Consider the following 24,505-nt stretch of genomic DNA (forward strand, 5'->3'; position numbering starts at 1 on the left):
CTCCCTGCCTTTTCTTATGAGGTTTCTGTTGCCCATCATGCCTTCCCTTAGCCCCTCTATCTTGATATCCAAACGCTAATGTCCCCTAAGCCCAAGGTCAACATAAACCTCTTTCTCGAAGGCTTGGGAGGTCAAATATTATCTATTTAACAAGGAATCATTTGTTACTGCCTTGGGTGGGCATTTCCATCTTTTGTTATTTTCAAATATACCCTGATGTTGATTTTATCTATCGAGAAAGATTGCGGAAGCCAAGGGCACATCGTTTTTATTTATTTATTTTTTTTGCAGTATGTGGGCCTCTCACTGTTGTGGCCTTTCCCGTTGTGGAGCACAGGCTCCGGATGCGCAGGCTCAGGGGCCATGGCTCACGGGCCCAGCCGCTCCGCGGCATGTGGGATCTTCCCAGACCAGGGCACAAACCCGTGTCCCCTGCATCGGCAGGCGGACTCTCAACCACTGCGCCACCAGGGAAGCCCCCAAGGACACATCTTATTTCGTGTTTCTCTCTGGGAGCCCTGCATTTCATTGACATGCAACACTTCCATCAGACTCCAGCAGGGGGTTAGGACCTGGGCTCAGAACATAGGGAGGTCAGTAGTCCTCCCTCTGTCATCGGTGGGAATTTTCCTTTAGAAACTCTGACCTTTGAATTTTTCCAAGACTATCTTTCTGTGGCAAAAAACAGTGAAAGAACTGAGTGAAAGTACCCCACTCAGACGCCTTACTGTGTCTTCTGGGACTGCTTCCTCCTCACTGCCACTGCTGTCTCTGCCATGGTTCCAGCTGTCACCATCTTGCATCAGAATTGTTGGACCAGCTGCACCCTGGTCCCTCTGACTCCAGTGCGGCCCCCATGAACCGATGCTGCACACGGCAGTCAGGGTGGCTGTCCTAAAACAGATGTCTTCCTTTTACTCCCCAGCTGACAAATGGCAATTCGTCTCCGAGAAAAAACCAAGATCCTGAGACTGGGGTTCCAGGCACTCTGACCATCTGACCCCCAAGATGCAGCCCCTGTCATAACTCCTATGATTCTGATACTTCACTTATGTCACAATTTGTTTATTTCTAAAATGAAATGGACATATCAATGCCTCTGGTGCTCAGTCCAGGCAAGTCTCCCCTCCTGGAATGTCTGACCATCTGAGACAAATTCTGAAAGGTTCACCTCCTCTCTAAGCTCTATTTCCTCAGCTCTCCTCCCACCTTGGGTCTTTGCTACAGTACGAAGCCAATAGATAGTCTCTGAAGAAAGCAATTAGGTCACAGTGAGATCCCACTTCATACCCACTAGGGAGACTATAATGAAAAGACAGATAATGACAAGTGTCGTTGAGGGTATGAAGAAATTGGAAACATCCTACGTTGCAGCTGGGAACATGTCTTAGTTCAGGCTGCTATAACAGAATGTCATAGACTGGGTGGCTTATAACAACAGACATTTACTTCTCACAGTTCTGAAGGCTGGGAAGCCCAAGATCAAGGTGCCAGCAGATTTGATATCTGGTGAGAGCCTGTTTTATAAAGACCTGTCGTCTCACTGTGCCTTCACATGGCAGAAGGGACAAGGGATCTCTCTGGGGTCTCTTTTATAAGGACACTAATTCCATTCACGAGGGTTCTGCCCTCATGACTTAATCACCTCTGAAGTCCCCACCTCCAAATACGGTCCCATTGAGGGTTAGGATTTCAACATGTGAATTAGGTGGGGGACACATTCAGTCTACAACATATGTAAAATGTTGCTGACGCTATGGATAACTATTTGGGAGATCCCCATCAAGTTAAACGCAGACTTACTATATGACCCAGCAATTCTACTCCTAGGTATATACCCAAGAAAAATTAAAACGTATGTCCAGGCAAAACTTGTACATGAGTGTTCATAGCAGCATTATGCATGATAGCCCCAGTGGAAACAGCTCAAATGTCCATCAGTTGATGAATAAACAAACAAAATGTAGTGTAGCCATACAATAGAATACCGTTAAGCAATAAAAAGGAATGAGCCTTCAAACTATTATGCTAAGTGAGAAAAGCCAGACAAAAAGACCACATATTATATGATTCCATATATAAGAACTGTCCAGAATAGGCAAATCGATAGAGACAAAAAGATGAGCGGTTGTCAGAGGCTGGGGGTGGGGCGGAGGTGGGAGGTGACGGCACCGAGGGGCAGTGTTTCCTTCGGGTGTGATGAAAATGTTGTGGAATTAGATAGTGCTGATGGTCGCACAACTTTGTGCCTATACTAAAAACCACTGAATTGTACACTTTAAAGGAGGGAATTATACAGTGTGTGCATTATATCTCAATATAGCCGTTAAAAAAAATAAAGAAACCACTTGGCGAGTGTATATTGAAAAGTTACTCCATGCCGAACACTGAGCAAGTATTTTCCAGGCATTAAGTCCCTAACTCTCATCAAAATCCTATGAGATAGGGGCTTCGCTGGTGGTGCAGTGGTTAAGAATCCGCCTCCCAATGCAGGGGATAGGGATTTGAGCCCTGGTCCAGGAAGATCCCACATGCCATGGAGCAACTAAGCCCGTGTGCCACAACTACTGAGCCTGTGCTCTAAGGCCCGCGTGCCACAACTACTGAAGCCCACACGCCTAGAGCCCATGCTCTGCAACAAGAGAAGCCACCACAATAAGAGGCCTGCGCACCACAATGAAGACCCCAGGCAGCCAATAAATAAATAAATTCTTTAAAAAAAGAAAATCCTATGAGATAGTGTTATGAAATCACTGCTAACTTCATATGTTGAAGCCCTAATCCCCAAGGTCATGGTATTAGGACTTGGGACCTTTCTGGGGTAATTAGATTTAAAGGAGGTATGAGGGTGGAGCCCCATGATGCGATTAGTTCCCTTTTGAGAAGAGACACTGCAGCTCGCTCTCTCTCTTCCATGTGAGGGCACAGCAATAAGCCAGCCATCTGCAAACCAGGAAGAGAGCTCTCACCAGAAAGTGAACATTGCCAGAACCTTGATCTTGGACTTTCCTGCCTCCGGAACTGTGAGAAATAAATATGTGTTGTTTAAGCCACAAAGTCTATGGTATTTTGTTATAGCAGCTCAAGCTGACTAAGACAGGTAGGTACTGTGTTTATATCCATTTTACTGCTGAAGAAACTGAGGCACAGTAAAGTAGCTTGCCCAGTGTCACTCAGCCCATACGGGGCAGCAGCAGGATGTGAACCCAGGCAGCCTGGTTTTCAGACTCCTGCACTTGACTGCCTCTCAGGTAGACAAATACGTGCTACAGGGGTTCATGGTCAGAAAAGGAAGAATTGGTTCCTCCTTTGCACTCCAGAAGAGGGATTCAAGGGGTTCCCAACCCTAAAAAGTTGCTTGTCCCAGGGGGTTCTGGCAGAATAAGCCCCCAGATTCTGTTTACAAAGAGATATGCTTCTGCTGCCGTCCATCCGTCCTCAGCCTTGGAATGTGAGCCAGTAGACCCAGCCGAGCCAGCAGGGGTGCTTGTCATCCCAGGGGACATGTTCTGGAGGGCCAGGAGAGAGCCAGGGTGATCATCACTGGCCTTCGGCTTTGCTGATGTCAAGGGCTGGGCCTCGGCCTCTGTATGGGCTGGACCTTGCATCATGGACCAGAGGCACAAGGAAAGGGGGTCCTGAAGGCGATATTGGGACCCGGCACAGCTTGTTGCTAGTGGGAGATGAAAGGCACGGGGTCACTCAGTGTATAGAAGATGGCTTTCAGCCGGAGAGGTAAAGGTAGAAAGTGTGGACTCTGCAGCCAGCCAACTCTGGCTTCCAACTGTGGTTCCGCCACTTACTAGCACTTACCGTGTGACCTGGGGGCAAGTCGCCTTGCCTTTTTAGACCTCAGTGTCAGGATATATGAAATAGAGAGGAAACACATTCACACGCGTGGAAAGTGCACAGAACATTGCCTGGTACATCGTGTGCTCCTAACAGTAGCAGCTCTTTGTTTCGTCTTGTTTTAACTATTATTATTTTGGCTAATCAGATGGGAAGGGAAGGAGACACAGTAAGAGAAACATCTGGGTTATAGATGCTTCCTGAATCACAACAGAAATAGTTTGACATCTTTTTTTTCCATATATCCTCTTGACGGGCCTCATCCTAGTCTAGAGGGAGGCAGGTGACAGTCTGATGGTCTCCTGGGTCAGCTCACAGTGCCTGGCCCCCTGCCCTGCTCTGGCTCCCAGTAACCTCGCTGCGAGATATTAACAAGCTGGATTTACCTCAGGAACCAGTGATCAGGATGTCAAAGGGAACTCAGGACGTTCATCCAAGGAATCATCTTGGGGAGTGTTTAAGCAAGAGAAAAAGATGACTTTAAGGGATGAAAGGGAGAAGAGTGATGAGGGAGAATCCTGGGGGAGTCACGAGGGATTTGATCTGTTCTGTGTGGCCTCTACTTTTGGAAACAAGGATAAAGGGGACAAGCTATGGGACGATGGATTCTGGAACCTTCTAAGAGGCAGATCAACCTCAAGATGGAAGAGCCGGCTGGCCTCTTGGGGATGCTTAGGTCTGGCTCTCTGGTCCCCCTTGGATGCCTCTTCTAACCTGGAGACCCTGTGAATCACTCCCCTCCCGCACCAGGTCTGGGCCAGGACAAAAGTGAAGGGGTGGTTTCCAGAACCGCTAGAGCAAAGCAGAGAGGGTTTGGCAGGTCCTTTGTTTAGTCTAAGCCCGAATTTGAGACACACCTTTGAGACTCTGCCACGTGCCGCCTGTGGCCAAGCTGGACATACGCTGCTTTTCCTGTCCCCCCATCCCCCCGCCGCCTTTCTGCTCTTGCCCTGTGAGCCCAAGCTGAGGGAGCGAGGCTGGGAGGGAGCTTCTGCCAGGAGCTTTCACTTGTCATCTTGTCTTTAGATACAGGATGAGTGGGTGAAGGGGAGAGCATATGTACGGAAATAATTCTTGGATCCTATCTAGATCAAGGCCAGTGTCTAGCCGCTAGCCCAGTTCATCCTTTCCAGAGAACTCCCCTCTAAAGTGCATTTCTCAATTGCCCCTTCATCTCTTGAAAATGAAATCCTGGCGTTTAAACGTGACCCATGTCTTTTACAAAGTTCTTCGTTCAGATTGGTGTTGAAAGGTACATACGATGCTTTCCAAACGCAGCCCAATGGTGCAGAAAGTGCCTTCCTTCAGTGTCATCTAGTTCAGCAGCTCCTCATTTACAGATGAAGAGACAGAGGCCTAGAGAGGGGAAGCGACTTGTCCACGGTCACACGGTGAGGCATCGGTGAGGCATCGGCAATGTAAACCAGGCCTCCTGCCTTCACGTGGAGTTGTGGGTGGCATGGCTTCCTGCACTGTGGCTTGTGGCGGCTCAGCAGCTCCCTGGGGCCACACCTGCCTCGCCGATCTCCCAGCTCTAAGGCCTTTCATTTGTACCAGCTTCTTCTGCCAAGTTTAGCTCAAGCGGAATCGTTTCTAACCAGCAGCAGGGTTTTCACTTGTAAATAAACCATAGAAGAGACCAGCTACTGACCCGACAGAGGAACAACTCGACTCTCTCGAGTGGGGCCCAGCGTTTGAAGGGGTGATCATCGTTGATTTAAATGTTAGTAAGTTAACACTTGTAATTTACAAGTGATGCTGTTTCTCTCGGTGCCGTTTCTTGTGGACAGTTTGGAAGTGCAAACGATACTACCCTTTATCAGAGGATTTGTGCCTATTTTGGGTTTGGCTTGCCCATCTGCTCAGAGAGAGAGAGAGAAGTGTGGAGAGTGTGCAGAGTCTAATTCTGCTGCGCCCCACGATGAGCCCATGTGCAGCGTTCCACTTGCGCTCCGTGAATCAAGTGCTATTCATGGGCACTGCACAGAATGAACCAAGCCGAACCATTCAGCTTGCTAGCCAGTCGGTAAACCCCACTCCCCGCTTTCAACGCACGAGCTCGAGGCCTGTTTCAAAGGGTAAATTTTGTAAACACGAAGAAATTGTCAAGGAGATTCACTTGAATGGATTTAGGTTGAGGAACAGTCAATAACAAAAGAGTTATTCCTGCATTCAATGTGGACACATTCTCACCGCATAGGGAGTCTGTGGGGCAGCCCTGTCACAGGTTGATCTTAGATTATGGTCTAGGAGGTCTGCAGGTAAAGGTTTTCTAGTCTAAAGCAATGATTTAAAAAGATAATAGCCAAAGTCAACGCCAGATTTACCAGTTGATGCCCCTCCCCTGTCCTCCCCCACACCTGAAATCTGATTTGGGGGTCATTTCATGGCTCGGGAGGGGAGCTAAAATGCAAACTAGTCAATTTTGTAACACAATAACAGCCCCAGTAGCGGGTGGCCAAGGGGAGAGAAAAGGAAGTAGGAGGTAAAAAAGGAAATCCTTGCAATTACCTTTGTTTTTCTGTTTTCTAAGCTGTCTGTATCCTCCATCATCATAGAGATCCAGAGTTGAGGCACTGGATTCTACTGCAACGTGCACCTTGATAGACCTAGAGTTACCATCTGACCCAGAAATTCCATTCCTAGAGGAATGAAAACATCTGTCCATACAAAGACTTGCACACGGGTGTTCACAGCAGCATTATTCATAGTAGCCAAAGTGGAAACAAATCAGATGTCTATCAATTGATGAATAGATAAACAAAATGTGGGCTATCCAGAGAATGGAATATTATTCAGCCATAAAAAAGAATGAAGTACTGATACCTGCTGCAACATGGACGAACCTTGAAAACATTCAAGGAATGTTTTCTTGAAACATTCAAGAGATATAAGCCAATCACAGAGGGTCACATATTGCGTGAAACTGGTTCTATGAAGTGTCCAAAATGGGCAAACCCACAGAGACAAAAAGTAGAGGGAAGAGGAGGGATGAACAAGGACTGCATAATGAGGGTGGGATTTCTTTTTGGAGTGATGAAAATGTTCTAAAATTGATTATGATGGTGATTTCACAACTCTGCAAATGTACTGAAAACCAATGATATAATACACTCCAAAATGGCTAAAGTGGTAATTTTGTCTTTAAACTTTTGTTTTATTGTGGCAAAAGACACATAACATAAAATGTAGCCATTTTAAGTGTACTATTCAGTGGTGTTAATTACGTTTACACTGGTATTCAACCTTCACCACTAGTCGCCTCCAGAACTTCTTTGTCATCCCAAATTGAAACTCCACACCCATCAAATAATAACTCCCTATGAGCTCCTCCCTCCAGCCCTTGGTCATCTCCATTCTACTTTCTGTCTCTATGGGTTTCACTGTTTTAGGTCCCTCATAGAAATGAAATCACAGACTATCTTTCCTTTTGTGTCTGGCTTCTTTCATGAGCATAATGTTTTCAAGGTTCATCCATGTCACGGATGAGTACATCCATGTTGTAGCGTGTGTCAAAAGTTCTAAACTGGTAAATTTTATCTTATGTGAATTTTATCTCAGTAAAAAACATTCAGTCCTGATGGGAGACAAAAGTAGTCCAGGGAGGCAGGTGTAAAGGCTGCAGGTGGTAAAGGGAGGTGTTAGTAGACACGGGACTGGCCCATTTTCAGGGCTTGATCATGGAATGCCTTGGAGCAAAGTGGGGACGTCGATTTTGGTCTCACAGTCAGCAATGGGGAGCCGCTGAAGGACGTATCAGGCGTGATGTGGGGAGACATGGGCATGAGCAAGTTCACGCTGGGGCGGTGAGGGGACAGGGTGTTCATCAGAGAGACCGGTTGGCAGGCTGGCATGCCATTATGCCCTTGCAAGAAATTTAGGTGTTGAGAGTAGGACTTTCCTCGGGGGAATAGATGTGTCCAGCTCTGCTGTGTCTGTAACGGCTCAGTTACATATATGAAGGCTGGAAAGCGCCATGATACATCGACAAGAAAAGCAGGTGGCCTTCTGACGAAAAGCGCCAGCTTACAAACAATAATCAGGGGATGTGGGGCTGACTCACTGTTCAGGGACCCACAGGGCCTGGGGCTGGTGTTCACTGTTGGCCCCAGGAGTGGAACAGAACTACAGTCAACTCGAGGCCCACCAGGTGGCTGCCCCCTCTCCACACAGGAGTTACAACTGGTGTCACTGTAACTCAGACCAGCAGAACGGGAGCCCCCTGAGGGATCCTGGAGCCTCTATCATTGCTACTTAGGGGAGAAGGTTTGGGCTGGTCAATGTAGATTCTAAACCCACAGGCAGACGTTTTCACCTCCATTTCTGTGGGAGGCTGAATAATGGCCCACAAAAATATCTGAATACTAATTCTGAGAACCTGTGAACATTACCTTATATGGCAAAAGAAACTTTGCAGACTGTGATTTAACTGAGGGCCCTGGGATGGGGAGATTATCCTGGATTATCCAGCTGGGCTCTAAACATAATCACAAGCATCCTCGTAAGAGAGGCAGGGGGACATTGCCCACAGAGGCAGTATCACCACTGAAGCAAGATGCTCTGCTGCTGGCTTTGAAGGTGCAGCTCTAGATGCTGGGAGGGGCAAGCAGCAAACAGATTCTCCCCGAAAACCTCCTGAGGGAGGGTGGCCCAGCCGACACATTGGTTTTGGCCCAGTGAAACCGATTCTGGACTTCTGACTTATGGAAATGTACGCGAATAAATGTATGTTGTTTGAATCCACTGAGGTGGTGGGAATTTGTTACAGCAGCTGAAGGAAATGAATACAGCTCCCATGACGTGATATGCTTCGAGAAGGTGCTGTGGTCACAGAAATGTGGGCTCAGGAGTAGGGCATTCAGTGTCCATTTGCCCCTTGCCAAAGACAGTCTACACTGGCCTACCTGTGTTCCTTTATGTACAATGCCCTGGCTGCTCTGGAACTTGCTGGAATATTCCATGGAATAATGGGAGGCATAGTAAAGGACCATACTCTTCAGTCCTAGCAGACCAGCTTCCCAGTGTCCAGAATCCTGCTCCCTTAGCCTGGGGTTGTGGGTAGAGCCCGTCCTGCCCAGCTCTGCCATCTGCCCTGCCTGTCAGGGCAGAATATGGTCAAAAAGAATATTATCCTTTCATTGTCTTAACAAACCTACTCTGCAGGGTAGAGAAATGAACTCCTGATCCAGTGGCTTTTTCCTAAGTATCTCTTGGCTTGTCTAGGAGCCATCTGGCTTTTATGAGTTTCTACTCTGTGCCCTCAGCTATGCTTGGGTTACAGTCTGAACTTTGTTTATTCACTCACCAAGGGCCACGCTCCCTCTAAAGGCTGTAGGTAAGGGTCTGCTGCAGGCCTCTCTCTTAGGTTCTGGTGCCCGCCATCAATCCCTGGTGTTCCTTGGCTTATAGTTGCGTCACTCCAATCTCTGTTTCTGTCTTCATATGGCCTTCTTTATTTTTTAATTTTTGGCCATGCCACACCACGCCACATGTGCAATCTTAGTTCCCCAACCAGGGATCGAACCCAGGCCCCCTGCCTTGGAAGGGCTGAGTCTTAACCACTGGACCATCAGGGAAGTCCCTTCATATGCCCTTCTTACAAGGACACAAGTCACTGGCTTTAGGGCCCACCCTAATCTAGTATGAACTCATCTTAATTTGATTACATCTGCAAAGATCCTATTTCCAAATAAGGTCACATTGACAGGCACCAGGGATTAGGACACCAACCTATCTTTTGGGAGGATATGATTCAACCCACGATACCTTCTAAACAGCCTTGGCAATGTCTTGCTGCTTTGAGGCAGAGCTGACTGTTTCTCCCATTCAGTATCTGCTGTGTCTCTCTTCTTCCTGCTAGCTACAATACTGGGATAGGAAGCAGCCCTCTCTAGGGCCTAGATATTCAAGACTGGCCAGTGGGCTCAATGGACCTTCAAGACTGACTGACAACACGTGAAGAAATGTGTACAGCTCCAGACACCATGGAATAACCAATCTCCTGGCCGGCTTCAACCAAGCAGGCCTAGCTAGGAGGGGCTGTCAGCAACGGTGCGTATTCCCCTGCCCCAAATTTAGATCAAGTGAAACCTGTATACTGATATTCACAGCAGCACAATTCATAATAGCCAAAGGGTAGAAACAACCCAAATACCCATGAACAGATGACTGGATAAAGAAACTATGGTCTCTCCATACAATGGAATGTTATTCAGTCATCAAAAGGAATGAAGTACTAATACGTGCAAAACATGAATGAACGTTGAAAATTTCATGCTAAGGGAAAGAAGCCAGACACAGGAGACCACATACATATTGTATGATTCCATTCATAGGAAAGTCCAGAACTGGAAATCTATAGGGACAGAAAGTAGAGTAGTAGGTGCTTAGGGTTGGGTGGGGGGATGGGCTGGAGGTGATAGGTGAAGGGTACAGGGTTTCTTTTTTAAGGTGATGAAAATGCTGTTAAATCAAGGGATTCCTTGGCTGTCCAGTGGTTAGGACTCGGGCACTTTTTTTTTTTTTTTTTTTTTTTTTGCGGTACGCGGGCCTCTCACTGCTGTGGCCTCTCCCGTTGTGGAGCACAGGCTCCGGACGCGCAGGCCCAGCGGCCATGGCTCACGGGCCCAGCCTCTCCGCGGCATGTGGGATCCTCCCGGACCGGGGCACAAACCCGTGTCCCCTGCATCGGCAGGCGGACTCTCAACCACTGCGCCACCAGGGAAGCCCAGGACTCGGGCACTTTTACTGCCGAGGTCCAGGGTTCAATCCCTGGTCAGGGAGCTAAGATCCCGCAAGCCACTGGGCGTGGCCAAAAAAAAGAAAAGAAAAAGCTCGAAAATTGACTGTGGTGTTTGTTGCATAGCTCTGTGAATATACTAAAAACCATTGAATTGAACACTTTAAGTAGGTGGATTGTATGATATGTGAATTATATCTCAATAAAGCTGCTTAAAAACATACAGTACAAAGTCTTGCTATCTGTACAGAGTATGTACTATATATATATTACAATGTTCCCATTCAGTTATGCTTACATGAAGGTCTCAGACTCAACTTTCTTGTCATTACATGGTTGTTTTCTTTAATTAATTTGGGTTTATTTTAAAACTATCACTTGGATTCAGTCCACATGCAGCAAAGAAATCTAATTTTACTAAATCGCCTACACTTAGTTCTTTAAGATAATTGGTATTTACCTGCCCTATGTTCTCTTTAGTTTCTTATTGCTGCTGTAGCAAATTCCCACAAACATAGTGACTTCAAAGGACACAAATTTATTATCTTGGCCTTCTGGATATCAGAGTCTTAAAATCAAGGTGCCAACAAGGCTGCATTCCTTCTGAAAGCTCTCGGGGAGAACCCGTTCCCTGGCCTTTTCCAGCATTTAGAGGCCACCTGCATTCCTTAGCTCGTGGCCCCTTCCTCTACCTTCAAAGCTAGAAACATAGCATCTTCCAATCTGTCTCTCTCTCTCTAACTCTGACCCTCCTGCCTCCTTTTTACAAGAACTCTTGTGATAACATTGGGCCCATCTGAATAATCCAAAACAATCTCCACATCCCAAGAGCCATGACTTACTCACATCTGCAAAGTCCCTTTTGCCGTATAATAAGATAGTCACAGATTCCGGGGCTTAGGAACGGGCATCTTGTGAGGCCGCTATTCAGCTGACCACAGTGAAGTCCTTCTGCGTCTTCTGTAGATGCCTCTCCCATTTGGAAATGCCATGAGCTAAACCTACTTTCCTGTGTGCAGGCTCGCCATCAACTGAAGGACTGCTGCCTTCAGTCCTGGCCACACCGCTTTGCACACACTAGGTGCTTGGTAGCCACTGGCTCAAGGCTGACTGGGTCTCGGTTGATGGGCTGTTTCAAGGTCATCACTAAGGAATCTTCTCAGTTAACAGCTCCCCTCATAGAAGCTCTTCGCTGGAGCTGTTTTAAATCTCTCCTACCATGATGGAAGCCAGTTTACTTTGCTCTTGTGTAGTTCTTAGGGCAAGTGTACGATCGCTTCCGAACAGAGCATGCACAGACTGGCAAAGCACCACTAATTTACTTAGGCCATTTGAGCAGGTGAAATCATTTCAGCTCCTTTCTGCTTTCTGTGCAGGACCTTCTTTCTTAGGAATTACTCACACTGCAAAAAACTTTACTCCAGTTTTCCTAAAAGACCCAGAAGTTCTCCTATGGCCAATCTCTCACTGCTAACAGATACCCACTGCGTGGTCTGCTGTGAACTCCCCTTCCTTCCATCTCTTCCTTACTGGGTTTCTGTCCCCTGCTGGTTCCTATTTGTTTCACTGGAGGCAGGCATCACAGCAGAATAGAAGTGGGATTTGGAGTCAGAAAACGTGAATTGGAGTTTAGCTGTGAACGTGTTGGCTGTGACCTTCAGCCAGCCACCTCTCCTCCAGAGCCTTTATCTCTTCATCTGAAAGGGGGCTGGGGCTGGGAGTTGGAGGTGGATGAAAATTGCAGGGCTCAGCCCCTCCCTCCAAAGGGGTGAGAGGCTCCTCCGGCCCTGCTGATGAGTCTTGCTTTGTTCCCCAAGCCTCCTGATCAACTTCTAGCAGAACTTAGCACTGGTTGAACATCACCTTTAGAAACTCAAAATGAAACGACAGCCTTAGCGAGTAAAACTTTGAGCCAGACGGAATGTAAATGAAGCCAGCCATCCTTGCCATCAACTCAAAATGGATTGAGGCTTAAATATGAGAGCTACAGCTATAAAAGTATAAAATTCTTAAAAGAAAACACAGAGGCAAATTATCACGACCTTGGCAATGGTTTCCTAGATACAACACCAAAAGCACAAGCTACCAAAAAAAAAAAAAATAGATAGATTGGACTTCTTGAAAATTAAAATCTTTTCTGTTTCAAGGATACGTTCTGGCAACGATATATCCTGGCGAGGGTACTTCTTTGCCATTATATTGTTTCGATAGCCCTGAATTTAAAATTGCATAGGTATGATACTGGCATAAGAATGGACATAGAGATCAATGGAATAGAATTGAGAGTCCAAAAATAAACTCTCACATTTATGGCCAGTTGATTTTCTACAGTTGTGCCGCAACAATTCAATGGGGGGAAGGAATAGTCTTTTCAACAAATGGTGCAGGGACAACTGGATATTCACATGCAAAAGAGTGAATTTGGATCCCCTACTTGTCACCATATATGAAAATTAACTCAAAAGGGATCAAAGACCCAAATATAAGAGCTAAAACAATAAAACTCTTAGAAGAAAACATAGGTCCCAATCTGTATGACCTTGGATTAGGCGGGCAGTGGTTCCTTAGATATGACACCCGAAGCACAAGTGACCAGAGAAAAAGTAGTTAAATTGGACTTCATCAAAATTTAAAACTTTTGTGCTTCAAAGGACACTATCTAGAAATTGAAAGATTGGAACCCTCCTCTATTGCTGGTGGAATTGTAAAATGGTGCAGCCATGGTGGAAAACAGGTTGGCAGTTCCTCAAAAAAATAGAACGTATGACCCAGCAATTCTACTTCTAAGTATATATCTAAGAGAATTGCAAACCTGTGTTCAGACAAGTACTTTGTAAACAAATGTTCATTACAGCACTATTCACAAGAGTCAAAAGGTGGAAACAACATAAGTATCCACCTATAGATGAATGGATAAACAAATTTTGGTATATCCATTCAGTGGAATATTATTTGGCCACGAAAAGGAATGAAGTATAATACATGCTACACCATGAATGAACCTTGAGAACATCATGCTAAGTGAAAGAAGCCAGACCCCAAAGGCCACAGATTGTGTGATTCCACACGTACACAATGTCCAAACCAGGCAAATCCATGAGACAGCAATAGATTCGTGGTTGCCAGCACCTGGGGGAGGGAAGAATGGGGAGTGACCGCTTAACGGGTATGAGGGTTCATTTGGGGGTGATGAAACCGTTCTGGAATTACATAGCAGTAATGGTTGCGCAACCCTGTAAATCTACTAAAAACCACTTTAAAAGGGTGAATGTCATGGTATGTGAATTCTAGCTCAATAAAAGTAAGCTACACGGGCCGCACTGAGGGCATGTAGTGGATACATGGGTCAAGAGCATGGACTTCAGAGTAGGGGGGACACGGATTCAAATCTCAACTCCCTCCCTTCCTAGCCAGTGCCCTTGAGCTGCTTGCTGAAAGGTCTGCTTTCAGTCTCTGCTCCCTGAGACCTGACCAGTAAAACGAGGAACTATTCATTGAAAGATGTTGGGGAGAATTCTCTACAGGGCTTTACCCAGGAGGCAATGGGCTGCCTTGAGAGGTAGTGAGGAGCAGGTCGCTGGAGGTGTGCAAGCAGAGCCTGGACGGGTCCTGGGCCGGTCTGAGCCAGACAACCTTGGGCAGCTCAATGTTAGGGATTCCACAGTGAGTCAGGGGGCGGCGCTCTCTAGTGAACTGGAGGAGAACGACAGTAAATAACGCGGTGACAGGCCCGGATCAGGAAACAGACTCTGTAAGGAGGTGGCTACCTGCATGCATGTGCGTGTGTGGCCCTCCTCCTGGGGTACAAAGAAAACCCTGCTTGCTCCAGCCTCCTCCTGAGAATTAAACAGGTAGCCCTCCTTCTCCTCTACTCTTGGGACACAGCTCCAGGGAAGGCCAGCTTGGGGGGTGCCGGGTGAAGACGCAGGGAAGGGTAGGTCTCTGCGGGGACAGGCCCCTTCCCCGGGGGAGAGGCTGGGGCGGAGTGGGGCTGGTCCACGCCAGTACCAAGGAACCCAGCCCCATTCCCCAAATCCTGCACCTCAATCCTTGGGCAATTTTCCTTTTGAAAAGTTGGCTATTAAAGTTCACACATTAGTTGCTTCATTTGCAAATAGTTTCTCCCATTCTGACGGTTGTCTTTTTGTCTTGTTTGTGGTTTCTTTTGCTGTGCAAAAGCTTTTAAGTTTCATTAGGTCCCGTTTGTTTATTTTTGATTTTATTTCCATTACTCTAGGAGGTGGGTCAAAAAAGATGTTGCTGTGATTTGTGTCATAGAGTGTTCTACCTATACAAGCAGCTCATGCAGCTCAATATCAAAAAAACAATTTTTCTCCAACCCTTTCAATAACTGTGACCACCAAGATGCAGAAAAACAAAAACAACAACCCAATCCAATAATGGGCAGAAGACGTAAATAGACATTTCTCCAAAGAAGATATACAGACTGCCAACAAGCACATGAAAAGATGCTCAACACTAATCATTAGAGAAATGAAATCAAAACTACAATGAGGGCTTCCCTGATGGCGCAGTGATTGAGAGTCCGCCTGCCGATGCAGGGGACACGGGTTCGTGCCCTGGTCCAGGAAGGTCCCACATGCCGTGGAGCGGCTGGGCCCATGAGCCATGGCCGCTGAGCCTGCGCGTCCGGAGCCTGTGCTCCACAACGGGAGAGGCCACAACAGTGAGAGGCCCACGTACCGCAAAAAAAAAAAAAAAAAAAAAAAAAAAAACTTACAATGAGGTATCAGCTCACATGGTCAGAATGGCCATCATCAAAAAATCTAGAAACAATAAATGCTGGAGAAGGTGTGGAGAAAAGGAAACCCTCTTGCACTGTTGGTGGGAATGTAAATTGATACAGCCAGTATGGAGAACAGTATGGAGGTTCCTTAAAAAACTAAGGAATAGAACTACCATATGACCCAGCAATCCCACTACTGGGCATATACCCTGAGAAAACCATAATTCAAAAAGAGTCATGTACCAAAATGTTCATTGCAGCTCTCTTTACAATAGCCAGGACATGGAAGCAAACTAAGTGTCCAACGACAAATGAATGGATAAAGAAGATGTGGCACATATATACAATGGAGTATTACTCAACCATAAAAAGAAACGAAATTGGGTCATTTGTAGAGATGTGGATGGGCCTAGAGTCTGTCATACAGAGTGAAGTGAGTCAGAAAGAGAAAGACAAATACCGTATGCTAACACACATATATGGAATCTAAAAGAAAATAAAATGGTCCTGATGAACCTAGGGGCAAGACAGGGACAAGACAGGAATAAAGACGCAGATGTACAGAACAGACTTGAGGACACGGGGAGGGGGAAGGGTAAGCTGTGACAAAGTGAGAGAGAGGCATGGACATATATACACTACCAAACGTAAGGTAGATAGCTAGTGGGAAGCAGCCGCATAGCACAGCGAGATCAGCTCGGTGCTTTGTGACCACCTAGAGGGGTGGGATAGGGAGGGTGAGAGGGAGACGCAAGACGGAGGGGATACAGGGATATATGTATACGTATAGCTGATTCACTTTGTTATACAGCAGCAACTAACACACCATTGTAAAGCAGTTTTACTCCAATAAAGATATTTTTAAAAATAAAGTTCACATATTAGATTCATATGAAAGTCCAGACTAGGGGAGTCTATAGAGACAGAAAGTAGATGAGTGGCTGGGGGCGCTGGCAGGATGCAGAGAGTATGAGGTGTCTTTAGGGGGTGAGATGAATGCTCCAAAATTGACTCTGGTGATGGTTACACATATCTGTGAATTTACTAAAAATCATTGAATTGTCCACCTCGAATGGGTGAATTGTATGGTATGTGGCATATGTCAGTAAAGCCGGGTTTTTTTTTTTAAAGAAAGCCTTTTTTAAAGGCAGTCCTTTGTTAGCTGACTTACCTCTCTTGAAATTTCCAAGAACTGTCAGAGGAATGCATGCCGTGGGTCTGTCTGTCTGTGCCTGGCCTGCATGGGCATTATTCTCGGGCCTGTTATCGCTGGCGCTAGGGACTGCACCACGGGGCCGGGGGCTGCACTCTGATTGCAGACGGCTGGCCAAGCGCACTGCGTGCAGGCAGCGGTGAGAACTCTCTGGAAGCCATTTAATACAGTTACTCACAGGGTCATGCTTGGAAAATGAATTCAAATTGGCTTGGCATCGGGCCAAGAAAAACTGTCTGAAGAGGCTATAAACAGAAGGTAATGGATTGAGTTGAAGGAGGGCTAGCGGGAAGGCAGCGCGGGAGGCCCAGCCACACGGCACCCAGGGCAGCTAGCTGGGGGCTGGGTAGTGGGGCGCTGATATGGTGACTGGCACGCTCCATGCTAGACTGGGGACTGGGGACTGGGGCCTAAGTCCCGGACCTCTGGCTCCCCGCACGCCCACTCTGCAGGCCCTGGCACCTGGTCCCTTCCCCCAGGCCACACTGATCCCTGTCGCCTCGGCTCTCCCTGGCATTCCCGATGCTGTTATTTGCACCTTATGCCCACCGTGAGCTCCTGGAGGGCGGAGAGGGGCAGCTGCAGACAGGTGATCGCTTGTGTCTGCCCCAGAGAGGCCCTGGAGGGCTGCCGAGGGGCCCCATTTTTTTAAGCCCACCCCACACTAGACAAAAGTACTAATGCAAGCCTTTACTTCCAGTCGTCTGTGCTGGGAAAATAATAGGTTTCTTTATGAGTTTTCCAAAAAGGTGTTATAATGTCTTTGGTTTTTTTTCCCCCAGATTCATTGAGGTTTAATACAGATAATGTAAATTGAGGTGTACAATTCAGTGATTTTTAGGAAGTTTGTGTAGTTGTGCAACCATCACTACAATCACTTTTTAGAACATTTCCATCACTGAATATGTCTTTTAAAGTCCACGTTGCCCCCGTATTCTGATAAACCCAGAGGTGCAAAATGTCCCCTTTCTTCCCCTTCTCAGCTCTTGGAAGTGAATGTTCAGTGACCTGGGGGCCAGCCCCCCGGGTCCTCCCCACAGCTCTGCTACTGAGTGGCTGTGTGACCATGGAGAAGCCGTTCCCCTCTCCGGCCAGTTTTCCCTCCTGGAAAGTGGCGAAGATGGCACTGGGGAGGGGACGTGGCTTTTCCTCGGCACCATGTGAGGATCTCTGCCCTGGCATGAGGGAGCTGCAGGTCTAGAGCCTCTCACCTGGGCCCAGCTGGCACCTGCACAGGTCTGAGCGGGGGCATGGAAGCCTCCAGAGGCTTCCTGGGCACAGTGCTTGGGTGTGGGACTCCTTCCCCAGGCAGTAAAATGATCCCCCCCAACCGCAGGCACACTTACCGTCCCTGCAGCTGGAGGTGTGGCCCATCTTGGGCAAGCAGAGCAGAATGTAAGCATCTTTAGGAAATTGATTCCTTCAGAGGGGCCCCTGTGGCCCCACTGCCTCTCCTGGCTGAGTGAATTCAAATAAATGTTTCCTGAACATCTGCTAAGGGCCAGGGCTCAGGTGGGGAGGCCCCGCAAGGGATGTGGACGAGAGCAAGACATTTCAGGCCTTGGAGAGCCCCACGTTCTGCACAGCAAAAGAAGCGGGGTATGTAAGTTTCCTATTGCTGCTGTAACCAACTGTCACAATTTAGTGGCTTAAGACAACACATATTTACAACCTTACAGCTCTGGAGGGCAGAAATCCGAAATGGGTCTCGCTGGAGTAAAGGCAAGGTGTTGGCAGGGCTATGTTCCTTCTCTCCAGAAGAGAGAGTCCTTCTCTCTAGGGGATAGTCAAATTCCTAGCCTTTCCCGGCTTCTAGAGGCTGCCCCCATTTTTTGTCTTGGGACCGCATTGCTCGACCTCCGCTTCTGTCGTCACATCTCCTTCTCTGACTCTGACCCTCCTGCCTCCCTCTTATAAGGACACTGGGCTCTCACGCAAATAATTCAGGATAGTTGTCCTATCGCGAGATCCTTATCATCTCTGCTAAGTTTCTTTTGCCACGTAAGGTATGATATCCAAACGTTCCCAGAATTAGTATGTAGACATCTTTGAGAGTCATTATTCCGTCCACCCTACAAGGCTTCAATTGAGCAGCCCCTTTGGGTGCCACCCAAGTAGGCCAGGTGAGAACACTCCAGACAGGGAGGCCCAGCCTTACAGCACATGTTCACACACACACACACACACACACACACACACACACACACGCTCGTTGTCATTTTTTCCCAAACCATTGGAAAGTAAGTTGCTGATGTGACGCTCCATTACCCCTAAACACTTCAATGTGTATTTTCTAAAACCCAGGACACTCTCCTGTATAATCACAGTACACACATCCGAAGCGGTAATTAACATTTAACACTACTACCTGATCCATAGACCGCATTGAAATTTCTCTGATTGTCCAGTCCTCAATGTTTTTTGTAGCAAAAGAACAAACGAACAAATAAAAACCTACTTGGGTCCCGGCCTCCCGGGCGCGTTCCGCCGCGGCGGTCCGCCCTTCCAGCCCCGAGTTCCATCCACCGCCTCCACCTTCTGCCCCGAGCCGGTTGTCAGCACGACTGTCGCCACCTTCCATCGTCGCGCGGCCCTTACGGCGGCGCCCGAGCCCGCACGGGCCCCACCGGGGACCTGGGCATGCCGGTGGAGGCGAGGCGGGCACAGAAGGCGAGGACGACGGCTTCGGGGAAGCAGGATACGCTGCCATCAACTCCATGTTGGACCAGATCAACTCTTGTCTGGATGACCTAGAGGAGAAGGACGAGCACCTGCACGCCCGCCTCCAGGAGCTGCTTGAATCCAACCGGCAGACGCACCTTGAGTTCCAGTAAGAGCTTGGGGAGGCCCCCCGCGATGCAATCCCCTCGGCTCTGGGAGCCCCCAGCCAGGCCCCAACCCTGCCTCACTGGGCCAGGTTCTGGCCTGAGTGCTCGCCACCTGGCTTAGATACCTTCTCAGGGGCTGGCCTACAGATCTCCTGGGGGGGGGTTCTGCTGCCTAGGCCACCCTTCTGCTACTTCCCTTGGCATGCCTGGGCCCACCCCTCCTCCGGGCATCCTCTCCTGGGGCCAGGTGTAGGCCAGCGACTCACCCACCTTGCCTGCCCGCCCAACTCCTGGACACTCCCCACGCTGCCCAGGCCTTGAGTGTCCACATTAAATGGGTCTCCAACAACAACAACAAAAATAACCCACCTTGGCTACCAACAATAACAACCTCCGACAAAAAACCCTTTCCTTTCCCCTTTCCTTTCTGGTCTAAGATCCAATCCTCAACCGTATGTTGTAGTTAGTTGACATTCTCTTCAGTCTCCTTCAATCTGGAATACTTTCTCAGTCTTTCCTTGTTTTTTATGACCTTGACCACTTTTGGAGAGCACAGGCCAGTTATTTTGTACATTGTCTCTCCATGTGGGTTTGGTTGATGTCTCCTCAGGAACATCTGAGGAATGATGTGTCCTCAGGACATCATATCAGGAGGTGTAGGATCTTGGTTTGTCCCATTACTGAAAAAATTAACTTTGATCGCTTGATTAACGTGTTGTTTGCCAGGTTTTTCCACTGTAAGCTGAATTAGCAAGGATTTTATATTTATTAATTTATAAGTCATTAATAAGTATTGGGGGAAATACTTTGAGATTATTAGATATCTGTTCCTCATTAAACTTTCACCCACTGGTTTTAGCCTCCATTCATAATTCTTGCCTGAAGAATCAATTATTATTATCATGGTTGTCAAGTGAGGTTTTCCCAATTCCATCACTCTTTCTACATTTATTAATTGGCATTCTACTATAGAAAAGGCTTTCCCTCCTCTCCCACTTGTTTTCTTGTTTCTTTATATCAGTATGGGCTCGGGAAATCCTATTTTATTCAACAGATAATATATCCTTCATTACTATCATTTTGACACTCATATTGTCCCACACTTGGTCCATGGGAGCCCCTTCAAACTGGCTTCTGCATCCTTTTAACCTGTCCCCATTATTCTTTGAGTCCATCCTTAGACTCTTGGCAATACAAGATGTTCTAGGCTCATCTGGCAACTTTCCTGCCACCAGGGAGTCAACAATTTCTCTAACTCTGGTTCATTTAAAATTATTTAGAAGCCAAGATCTAGGGGCTAGGTGTGCTCGTTGTTACTGGGATGTCATGGTGTCTAGGCCCTCTCAACGGACAGAGCAAGGAAATATATGTGTCTATAATCGCACACGTGCACGCACACACACACATCTACACCCATATCTCTGTATCTCAAACTGGGAATACACACCAATTCCTGCCTTTCGAATCCAACAACCCAGAGTTTATTCTTGCCCTCCACTTTTCCATATTTGCATTTCCCTTTTCCAATAATGAAAAACCTGGACCTTATTATTCTCAACATATTAACTTGTTCACTCAGTTCCCCCATATGACACTAATCTCCTGGTCACAAAGGCCGTCTCAGCTGTGGTCCACTGGGCCTGCCAGCTGGACCTGCTGAGGCCCTGTCCCAGCCCTGCCCAACGCCGCTGGACCTGACCCCAACGTGCTGTGGAACTTTGACCCCCTCTCTTCTCTCCCTTCATCTCACCCAGGCAACAGGAGTGGCAGGTAGAAATCTGTGCCTCTTCCAAACAATGTGTGGGGCTAGAGCTTAGGGAAAGGCTGGAGCATGAGAGATGTGAGTTAGCGCTTCTCAGACTGGGCCTCACAGAGTCCCCAGGGCGGCTGCTGACTGCGAGGGAGGGCTGGACAGCTCCGGAGGAGTGAGGAAAAGTGTGAGCTGGAGGGAGGAGATCGAATGTGTATTGTCTTTGGAGGCTCTGGCAGTCCTGGGAAAGCGTGAGGGGAGGGGGCAAGTGGATGGGAGAGAGGGATAAGACAGAAGGCAGAGAGACCAGTTAGAAGTTTGCTGCAAGAGGCCAGGGAGAGGGAATGGAAGTAGAAACTAAGGTAGTGGCCATGGCAGAAGAGGAACAAACGAGAGGAATGGCCAAGTTCAGGGAAACCCTTTCCTTTCTGTGGCGCTTAGAGGCCAACCTGAACGGTGAGGCCTCAGTCAGAGACTGGGACTGAGAGGGGGCGCTGTGGGGAGGGGAAGGGCAGAGGACGGAAAAGGAAGGCCTCTTTTCATTTGGAGACGACAGCAGGACTTCAAAGTGAAGCCTCTGCACCAGGCAGTTGAGGATACAGAGCGCAGAAGAGGCACTCTACCGGGGGCAGCTCATCAAGGCCATGGGAAGGGGTGAACTCTTTGAGGGCCAGATAGTGTGAGGCCCAAGGTCAAGGCCTGCACTTTGAGGCGGTGGGAGCATGCGGCAGACAAAGAAGAGCCCGGGGAGGGAAGGAGGGGGGACAGGAGAGAGCGTGACACGCCCTGAACAGCAACTCGCCCAGGCTGAGCCAGATCCCCGTTTGGAGCCCGGACCCGCCATCCCCGAGAGAGGAGGCTGTCTCAGCCACCCTGGGCCTCTAGAGTGGCCCTTGTCCTTTCACTCCAGTGGACATTCCAATGCCCCCTGCCCCCCGGGAGATCATCCGTATGGGCCCCATTCAACCCCGTGGGTTCTGCAGCCTTTGCGTGCCCTCTCCTCGTGCAGGTGACCACGATGGGCAGGAGGCTCTGAGGACTCAGGTGTTCTTGAAGAGTCGCGTGTAAATCCAGTCTCAGTGTCAGCGCCTTCGCTCTCCGTCTATCTCCTGTCCCTTTGTTGAGAGAAAGTGGCACCGAGACTTCTCTTCTCACCCACTCCTTGTCCTGTGTAAAGCCACCAGCCCACCTCTAACTCCTCTGCTGCCTCCACCCCCCTGGGAAGGTCCAAAACTCTCTAAGAGGTCACGTTCCCAGGGGATCATGACAGCAGGGGCTGGAGCCAGAGTGGAGGGCGAGGCCCCCAGGGCCCGGTTCTCCCGCTGCTGCATGCGCAGAGCTTCTCCCCGTCCTTGCCAGGAGCACCAAGCACCTGCTGCCACAAGCAGGTGCCACCTCCCCCCCCAGCCAGCAGCGAGGGACCCCCCTCCACAGAGCTCACAGGCCGCCTTAGGCCGTGTTGGATGCGTCCAGCTTCTCACAGGCGCGTGCATTATAGACTGTCAGCAGTCAGTGATTATTTGTTGCTGACTTCCAAAGCCATGTCATATCCCACTTAGCGACTTGGGGAGGTCGATTCATTGATGGGCAGGCGCGGAGCTCAGGGCGATCGCAGGCCTGGAGAGAGGAGCAGGGAAGGGCCCGGCAGGCAGCCAGACCGGCTCAAGGCGCCTGCCTCGAAGCTGAAGCCGGTGGTAATTAACATCCCTTCAATTCCAGCCACGGTTCCGCTGCTGCCCCTGGTGACAGGCCCAGGGCAGGTGCTACGGGAATCCAAGGTGAGGTGGCAGTTCCGGTGCTGACCTGCTCAGCACTGCTGGGCCCGGGGCCAGGGGGCACGAGACCCCGGGGCCCAAAGCCCACAGGCCCGCTGGGACTGGGGCGCTCTGCTGGGGGCTGGGGGCTCTGTACCTCCGGCGCCTCCCTCCCTCCCCCAACCCTTTCCCGCACTCACACTCAGACACTCTCACACCACTCATGGCCAACACCAGCCCTCCCAGAGCCATGCTCAGACCTTCTCACACTCACACACAGATGCCCTCACGTACACACACGCTCACATGCTCATACACATATGTCCTGTCACACACCCTGGAGCTGCCACACACACACACACTCACACAGGCTCATGCAAACTCTCACTCACATACATGTCTGCACTTACACACATCCACATCCATGTCCCTTCACACAGCCACACCCTCAGGCTCACACACTCTCACACAAGCACACACCCATCCACCTTCCCACTCCCTCCTTCCAGGTCTCGGTCTCTACACTGTCACTTGTGGCAGTACACAGTGCAGAAACACACTGCTTTGACCAAGCCTCGAGAGCCCCTGCCAGGTGGCAGGAAACACAGCACATGCATTCATTCATTCAGTCAGTCTGTCTGTCACACACTCCTAAACATTGATTGAGCACCTACTGAGAACCCAGATGCCAAGAATACGTGCACCCTTGAAGAAGACACAGTCCCAGGCTGGCAGAGCTCACGGTCTAGTGGAAAGGCACACATCCACATGCCACTTTCTGGTGGAAAGTGGATGGCAGTGTGGCCCAAGGGCTGCTGGGACAGCTGCTCTGTGGGCACATCAAGGAAAGGGCCCTCCCTGACCAGGGTGACCGCGTAACAGAAGTCCCTGCTTGCTCTGTGCTTGGGGGATGGGGGAGGCATACGTGCAAATAAACGAGCTCTGTGGTCGGCAGACTTGGGGGCATGGCAGCATCCCCTAGAGGGCTTGTTACAGCACAGATTCCTGGGCCCCAGCCTAGAGTTTCAGAGTCTGTAGGTCTGGGCTGGGGCCTGAGCACGTGCATTTCTTACACGTTCCCCGGTGATGCTGACGCCACTGGTCTGGGGATCACACTGGAGAACAGCTGCACCAGCTCAGGCCCTGCCGTGGACATCTGTGTGTGTGGGGGGGGGCAGGGCAGGAGCACATCTGGCTTAGGGGAGCAATGGGCTCCGCCAGGAAAGGCTCATCATTATACAAAGACAACTATACTCGTTTCCTAGTGCTACTGGAACAGATCACGACAAACTGAGTGGCTTTAAATAATACAGATATATTGCCTTATCATTCGGGATGCTGGAAGCCTGACAAGGGTCTCACTGGGCTAAGATCAAGGTGTCAGTAGAGCCGTGTTCCTTCTGGAGGCTCTAGGGGGGAATCCGTTCCCCCCCTTTCCAGCTTGTAGAGGCCACCTGAATTCCTTGGGTCGTGACCGTATCACCCCAACCTTTGCTCGGGTCATCACATCTTCTGTCTGACCCTCCTGCCTCCCTATTCCCTATATAGGACTCTTGTGATTAGATTGGGCCCACCTGGATAACCCAGGACAATCTCCCCATTTCAGGATCCTTATCTGAATCACG

Source organism: Grampus griseus, assembly GCF_964374135.1.
Source record: "Grampus griseus genome assembly, chromosome: X".
Taxonomy (NCBI): domain Eukaryota; kingdom Metazoa; phylum Chordata; class Mammalia; order Artiodactyla; family Delphinidae; genus Grampus; species Grampus griseus.